An 8,790-nucleotide genomic window follows, 5' to 3' on the forward strand; every position below is an offset into this window, starting at 1 on the left:
GCTTCTAGCCATTCTTGAGTGAAGTAGCTTGAAAATGAATTTACTATAATACACTGTAGTTTAATAGCAGCATGATGCAAATACAGTTGGTAAAATGACCCTGAAATGATCACGTATAAATAAAAATCTAATCTATTATTGATTCAAGAGTCTACTAAGCTTGATTCTTTAAGAAATTAAAAATGAAACAGCCAATGAGTCTTTTTAAGTATCAGTCTGCAAATTAATTCTGTCATTCACAGTTTTGTTTGAAAAAGTCTTAGATTAAAGGATTAACGTTTGAAATGTCTTAGATTAATGTTCGGAGTTGTTTGTCGGAGGAAGGATTAGAGTACCTGACCTCCACAATTATAAAATTTAGGGCCGTTGTCTGATTAAAAGTTGCACATGCATGGGGAAGGAGGAAGGACACAAGATCACAAGGGAAGTCTGGGAAGTGGAGCCGGATTATTGTTTTTCCAAGTCTTCAGAAGATTGTTTTAGGAACCACACGCCAGTTGGAGTTACGGTTGCATGTAGGGTGGAAAGACACTGCCTTCATCACAGCTTGGGCTACAGCTCCAGGAGAAATCCCATCTGTTGGCTCCAGCATTGCTCACCTTCGATGTGCCTGATTGTCCCAGAAAAGTCTTAAGAAGTGTATGTGCAAAAGCCAGCAGATGGCCCCAGAGGAAAACACTTGGTGCTACACAGGGCTGGGATTCACACGCTCCTTGCCCAGTGACTGAGTGAGTGCTGCAGCCTGGAGGTGTGTGTGAATAAGGAGCTGCCTAAACATTACAGCCTAGCTGCTCTGTTCGAGTTCTCTCGTGGTAATAATCCTGGATTTAATGAACTTTTTGAATTGTGAGTCCGATTGAAATATTTCCAGGATCAAAGTTTCCAGAGTTGTGCTTCATGGGAAAAAAGGAAGGGGAGGTAATGTTTCTATGGCTTTTTCCCCCCTTGCCTCCCTCATCTTTTTAGTAGATACATATTTTCTTGCCTCACTAGACCCAGCTTGTGTGTGAGAAAGAAAGAGGAGAAGCACCCACCCAAGTTATCATTTTTTTTTTCTGCTTGTAGATCTTTTGTTCACTGAATCTTTCCCAGGTTTTTATTTTTTTAAAAACATCTGGAGTCTTTTTTCTTTTCCTCCTATTGGTAATTTCTGCCAGGTTTTCATTTTGACACTTCCTGTTACTTTTCTTTGATTTCCATCCTCTATTTCTGATTTATGATCGTTCTCTCTAGTGAGCCCATGAACAGAAACTGGAATCCAAGTGCATCCTGCTCTGTATATCTTGTAATATTGTTACACAGTTGTTTTCCTTTAAGTAAATGATTTATGCCTTAAGACTTCAATCTCCTTGTAAAATATACTGCAAGCCTGATAAGTTAAAAATGTTCAAAAATCTCAGCCAAAGTTTGTCAGGAAAATACTGTGACTTCACGTAGCTGCAAGGAAATTTTTATCTGTGGTTGGGATTTTCAAAATATGAGCATCTCAAGAGGGATATAGTCATAAAAAGTGTGTCAACACCAGTTAATCAGGCAGTGGATAATTAAACCTGTGTTATCTGTGCATCAGCTGGACAGTATGTCAGTGTTCATCATGTTGAATCAGGTGTAGTTTGCAGTACACATCTGTTTTTGGGCTGTATCTTACTGCAGTCACTATCCATTGGTTAACTACCCCAGAGCATCTGGAACAGGTCCTGTGGGGTGTGATACATGAGCATTTTTTGAGAACCCAGGAAGCTCTCCTTCAGTGAAAGACATTCTCATAAACTCTTTGGCTCCCATGTGTTCTTCAGATAACTTTCACAAAATGGATGCCAGTGTGAACCCTTAGTTCTCATTCCTTGCTTGGCAAGAGCTTTTGAAAGCTGATGTAAAGCACAAAATACAATTGTGGCATTATCAGTAGCACTGTGAAGTGCTTCCTCAGAGCAGCTGAATGCTATACTCACCTAATGAAGGGTCTTTTCCCAGTGTGAACCACGATTTACATGGTAGCTGCCTGCTATATGAAGACAGGCAAAGATTAAGAGGTTTACCAAGCTGAGGGTCTTGGGGCTTTGCAATTCACATTCTCTCCCTTGGATGAAGTTGCAGAAAAGGGTGGTGATTACTCTGTGGAATGAGGTGAAGCAGGGCCCTGGCATATTGTTGTGTGTTTGTTAAAGACATTCAGGGCAATTGGTTTGTTTAGCAGTGTGTAAGTAATTGAAGAAGTTACCTGGCAGAAAGGCAGCTGGGGTTGTTGAAATGAATCTGGGAAAATAATTGGCAGGGTGACAGACATCTTGATGAACGTGGAAGCCTTGGGGGATCGTGGCACACACAGAGCACAGTCAAATACAGCATGAGAGTTTTCTTTCAGTGCTCTAAATCTGGAAGAGCCTGGCATGTCAAACTCAATTAATTCACATGTCCACGTGAGGCAGGTAGCAGGAACAGAGCTCAGGGGAGTAAACTACCAAAGACAGGTTTCTGAAGCTCTAAGACTGAGAAAAGCAGAAAAACATATTCCAAAAATACAACTTGCAAAACTAAAGAGCCCCAAAGCTCTTCCATGCTTCTAAATGCTATTCCCCAAGGTCAGGAATCTAAATAGCACCCATGGTTTACCTCTTGCCAGTTCAACTCAGCTGTACTAAAATTCTACTTTGTGAACAGTGGTCTCATCAAATCCCTGCAAAAGCAAGTAAACTTGTACTGAATAATGAGAACTCTGGAAAAGGACAGAGGAAATTGGCTGCAACCATTTTGTGGTGGCTTTGAAAGTCAGAACCTGCTTGATCCTGGACAAAAGAAAATGAATTAGTTCAAGGTAATTTGCAAATAGGTGGGGTGACAAAAGAACAGAATAGACAAAATACAGCTGTAATTTATTGCATTGGATCTCTTCTTAAAGAAGTTCCTTCTCTAGTAGGAAAAATGCCTACACAGAATTATTTTTATTTTAATTTTTAGGCACTCCAAGATGTGAATAACATGTACAAGCATCACCTGGCTTGACATTTCTTAGCTGGCTTTTTATCATGGGCTTACAGCAGTGCTGCTAATCTGACAGCCTTGCACAGCTAAGCCTGGTTCTTAAGAAACAGAAATTTGAAAAAAAAACAACATCCAGGACACACACAGCAAGAGTAAAGCAGAGAATGAAAAAGAAGTCTGAAAGATGAGCACGACTCAAATTTCATTATCCAAGTATGTGAGGATTTGCTGTGAAGGATGGTGCAATTCAACATTTCATCTCAATAAGATGAAATAAATAGCCAGGATGAGAATGGCTGTTTGTTTCAGCTCAGTCCTTTTCTCAGCGTTCTGTTTCTTAGACTAGAAAATGTTTTATTTTTAAAGGAATACAGTGGCTGTGACAGATGGGGGAGCTTGTGCATCTGTAAATCTGTGTGCCTGTCAGGGCTCACTGTTGCACATCACTTCTCTTTATTTCTGGTTTTGTTATTTTTTTCACATTGGATAATATGATGAAGTGAAAACAAACTTTGATAGACAAAACCCAAGTTATTTAGAGCTTTATAACTCAAAAATTAGTTTAAATGCCACTTCAGAAATCAGCCACCTCCTCCTCCCCACTTGAAATACTCCAATTGTTTTAGCTGTGGCTCTAGTGATGGATCTTCTACACTTTTATAAATATGTATAAATATTTATTATCAATACTGTACATATACTTCTGAAAAATCTTACCCAAATTGTACTTGGTGTCACCCCAGGCAGCTTGCAGCTTCACCCACGTGCAAAGCCATTTGCTCAGAATGGGTTAGATTGGGAGAGAAAGAGACCACATGTATGAGAGTCTGTTACTTTTATCAGAGTCTGTTACGTTTCCTTAGCACTCAAAGATTTAAGTGCAGAGTATGTGCACAGAAGAACAAATTAAAATCTGCAATTTAAAATACACTTTGTGGGTTGGCAGTTGCTGCTTAATGCAGTGATTTTAAATTTATTTTTTTTATTTGTAGATGCATGTGGAAGTGGTTTTGATACAGGCTAGCAGGAATTAAAGGGTTAACAATAGATAATTTACTTTTCTGTAAGACAAAATGTCTCACAGGAATCAATTGCATCCATGTTTTCTGAATGTCTTCACAATGCAATAATTCTTTTAAATTAGTTGGCAAATATATCAAGGTTTCAAGTGAAATCACAGAAGTATTTTAAATTGGCTAAAAGCTTCTCTTTATAAAGAGAAGCAGATGAAAATAAGCATTAGTGAATCAATAAAATAGTAGTCTGGGGGAAGTCTTAAAAGATAATTAATTGTAGTTTCTATTAGTCCTTTTAAGACTTTCCTTGAGCTACTGTATTTTGAGGTGCTAATGATTCATAAGCCTTGGAGTAAATTATTTCTATAAAATTAGCCATACTTCATGTGTCTTTAAGAACTTCTGTGCCTATAGGTAGTACACAGTGACACAGCTTCTAAAATGGCAACCCCAAAACTACAGATTGATGTAGTCCCTAGAGTGTACCCAAACCTGATGCTGGGACTGAGGAGGTTTCCAGGCAGGGCAGTGCCCAACGTGGGTGTACATGTCCAGCCACTGGCTGGGACAGGTGCTGGAGCATGAGAGAACCACCTGTTGCAGTTGCTTCTGGAGCAACATGATAGCAGCAGCTCTCTGTTGAAAGCTGTGGAAGCCCATCCTTCCCATGCTGGTGGACAAGCTCTGGAAGTCCTTTGATGTTGGAGAGGGAAGGGAGACTAGCAAGTAGCTTAGAGATCCCAACCCAGGCATTGTGGGTTCATCTGCCAAAAAGGAAAGAAAAAAAAAAAAAAAAAAAGGAAAAAAAAAAAAAAAAAAAGGAAAAAAAAAAAAAAAAAAAGGAAAAAAAAAAAAAAAAAAAGGAAAAAAAAAAAAAAAAAAAGGAAAAAAAAAAAAAAAAAAAGGAAAAAAAAAAAAAAAAAAAGGAAAAAAAAAAAAAAAAAAAGGAAGAAAAAAAAAATGAGGTTAGTAGACATGCAGAGGGCTTGTTTTACTCCATGTTGTACAGCAAAACCAGAACTATCCAGAAAATGGCAATTTCCTGCTTGAAGGCTGGTTTCTTACATCATATGCTATCTTCTGTGATTGCCTAAGGAGCAGAAAAGACTTGACACAACTTTAAAATTAAAACCTCTAAAGCCTGACAAGTTTTAAATCTCTCCTTAAAAGAGACTATTTTAAAAGCACTATGGTTTGAAACTTGAGTTTTCTATTTATTTAGAAAGGTAATCTGAATAGTATGCTAGGTTTTAGCTTGTAAAAATGCCCTAAGTTCAGCTCCCTTTTCTTAGAGGAAAGCACCTTTGCAGCCTGTTGATATGGAGTAGAAAAAGATCACATCAGAAAAACAGAAGCCCCAGGAAAGGTCTCCCTGTAATATAGAGCATAAAGACATTAAAATCCTGCAGCAAGATAATGTTGGGGGGGCATGTTCTGTCATTCACATTTTTGAAAAACGCAGAAAGAAATGCTGTTTTCAAGACAGAAAGATGTTTTCTAGCCTGTGTCCAGTGCCTCAGGCATCCCTTCCAGGGATAGAAAGGTGAATTCAGGTCCCATCTGGATTTTTTTCCAAGACCTGTTCTCATAGAGGGCCATGAGGAAACATACACATGCCACCAGCAAGACAGTCGTTCGGCTGTTTCCCTGGATGGGCACTAAAAACAGTCCTCAGAGTCTACTGTGCAAACAGTATTAGTCCTCCATTTGCTGTTTGGTTCTTTTGGTTTTGTGCTGGTTGGTGGTTGGTTTTTAGTTTGATTTCTTACGATTTTAAAGCATGTGAGGGCTCTATAGCATACACACTTCAACGTGTACATTAAAGCGCATCAAATGAAGATTTTGGTATAGTAAGTCCACAGCATCAGCGTGTGTCTCAAGTGACAGATCTCTTTTGGTTATTAAAATGCTTGTTTTCTAAGAGATAAGCATTTCAAACCAGCAGTGTGCAGCTGGGCAGAACCCCAAGGGGACCTCAGCCTGTGGTGGGGTTGAGTCCACAGCCTCTGCTCAAGTTCTCATCACATCTTTCCATGAGGTTCTCTCCTGAGTTCCCCCCATGAATTTGTACCCAGTGCCCTTGCCGTTTGTTGTGGAATGGCTCGATTTTTGACAACTTTCCTGTTCCAGGTTAGTAGAGACTACAGAAGAAAGAAATGCCACATTTATGCTATGTTTCAAATTCCACTTTGGTTCTGCTCTGAGTAAATCTTGGCCTTCATTTTGAAATACTGTTGGGTTTTGTTTGTTTTTTTTTAAATTCAAATTTCCTTCTGTAAAAGGCCATCACAGGCTGAAAAATTAGCGTCCCACTGTACAAGGAGGGATGCTGTAAGTCTGGCCAAGCAGCTTTCAAAAATATGCAGGAAATACAACATAAATTCATTTTTCTCCAAATGTTTTATACAGACAAGATCCCAGGCTATTAGGTTAACTCCAGGGACTACAGAGACAATAACTTGAACTAGAAGTCCCAGGACAGTAGCCAGGTTTATGTGGTCTTCAGGGATGGGAACAAAGAAAGCTACCAAGAATAATAACTTGCCTTTCACCATTGAAAACAGTGAACTCCACATGTCAGCTAGATTTCAGAGTTTATTAAGAAGGAAGAGAGGTGACCTCTTCTCTCTGCAAGGTCATTAAATTGATGACTATTAAAAACTGATTGCTATCCAAATCCATTTGTAAAATTAATTTGCATATTTTCAAGAATATAAATTAGTCTGTGGGGACCTGGACTGGATACAAGTTGCAGTATTTGTTTCTTCCTTTTCAGCCCTCAAAATGTTAAGACCGCTGAGTATTGAAAAATATGAAAAGCTTCAGCCAACCTCCTGACTCAAGTTTGAGTCTCCTTCTCAAACAGGAGCTAAACTGGGTTTCTGACCTTACAGACAGGATACAATTTATCCCATAACATAAATCTATAGCAAACCCTTAAAAGATTGCTTTTTGAACTTTGATTGCTGTCATTAAAATTTCTTTCTTTTGGGATGTCACCTCTCTTCTTTCATAGCCTGCAGTGAGCACCCTTCAATTAGCTGGAGGCTGTTCTGTAGATTCCTTCAGTTTTTGTCATGGTAAGAATTTTTCAAGTGGAAAATACATGGTGGAAGAATGAAAAGCAGACATTTTCTTTGACCCATTAAACATACAGGGTTTGTTTTTTTTCCCAAATGTATCTTATAAAAAAAAATAAAAATCTATAGGAGCATGGTTTTCCAATAAATTAAGATATTAGTTTAAAATAAAAATACCAATATTTTGAACAAAGCTTTCTGTTTCCACTCCCAAGCTCTGAAATACCCTTGGATAAACTTGCAGGGCACTCCTCTCCCCTAAGTCTCTTTTGGGCATCAGCATGTATTCTGAATTGATTACTTTCCTCTGAAGAATAGAGCCATCAATCCCTATTTCCTGCCACTTCAAACTCAAGCTGGATTGTGAAGGAAGAAAAACAGTGGTTGGTAGAGCTTGGAGAGGGAACCAGGAGAAGTGAGGAGTGCCAGCTCATCCAGCAGAAAAACTCATGTGAAACAATTCCTGTTCCAAGGAAGCCAGACCAAAACTCTCACTATAACATCCATCATTGGTAGAAACAAAAGCTGTTGTGCTTCTGAGTGTGTTCCAACTTAATGAAGGGACAAGCAACCAAAAGGAAAAAATAGAGGAACCCCCAACTGTGACAGCACATATGAACAACATCTCTTCATGAGAGAAATGAAGCACTGAATTAAAATTTATGGCTTCCCAGTAGCATTACATACCCTGGGAACAGGGAATGTTTTGTTCCTTCCCAAAATGACAAGTGTTAAGATCATAAAATCAAACTCAACTGGAGTAGCAAATTGATTCTAGACTATCTCGTTCTTCCAGGCTGTGTCATGCCGAGCGGAGTTGGTGGTTGGTTGCCTAGGGTAGCAAAATATTAGGAATAACACAGTATTTAGTGGCTGTTCCTTCTGAGCGTGCCGCCGAGAGGGGAGGTGTGTTCGTGTTACTGTGCTGAGTGCAGCAGAAACCCTAGAACTGAGTCAGTCCTGAGTCTTGCCTTTCTAGCCAACTTTCCAACAGCAATGAACTAATAGCATTTCCAAAGGTTAAGATTTCTGTAACTTTGCCAAATGGTAGGGTCATGCCCTGTTTTTCTGCTAATACAATTTACTTCCCTCATTTTTTTCTCATGACCTTTTCCCTACTATTTGCTACCATCCATTCTGGCCCTTTCCCATATTGCTACAGACCTTCATCATACTGCTGAAATTATCAGCTTCATACTTGTGTTTTGCTCTGCCTTGTGCAAGTAAGTGCTGCAGAACTGCTGGAGCTGTAATGAACCTGCTTATCTGCTAATCATACCACAAACAACATCGCCTCTTCGCTTCAGGTATGTGCACAGTTACCCGTGTGTCCAGTGTGTTCAAAGCTTAATCTTGGCTTTAACGGAATATTTAGTCGTCTAAAATAAGCACATAAGTATATGGAAACACTGCCCTTGTATTTACCCTTACAATTTGGTGGCACATTCTCCCCCAGTTTTTTGTTTCAATGATGTGTTCATCCTAGAATGATGTGTTTCCTAGAAGTCTTGCCTCTTGACAAGGAAACCACCAACATTTCCACCCCACATGCAATTACTGGATACAAGTGTTCCTGCCCTTTGCTCTGGTACCATCTGGTTGTGACCAGACATGGGATAACGATCTGAGTGCATCACTGGTTTTATCTGATGTTCTTCAGTGTTGGAGGATATCCAACATGTGGTTCTCAGCCTCTGAAACTCTTCCTGCTG

This window comes from Chaetura pelagica, unplaced genomic scaffold (genome assembly GCF_000747805.2).
Source record: "Chaetura pelagica isolate M959 unplaced genomic scaffold, ChaPel_1.0 scaffold76, whole genome shotgun sequence".
In the NCBI taxonomy this organism is placed as follows: Eukaryota; Metazoa; Chordata; class Aves; order Apodiformes; family Apodidae; genus Chaetura; species Chaetura pelagica.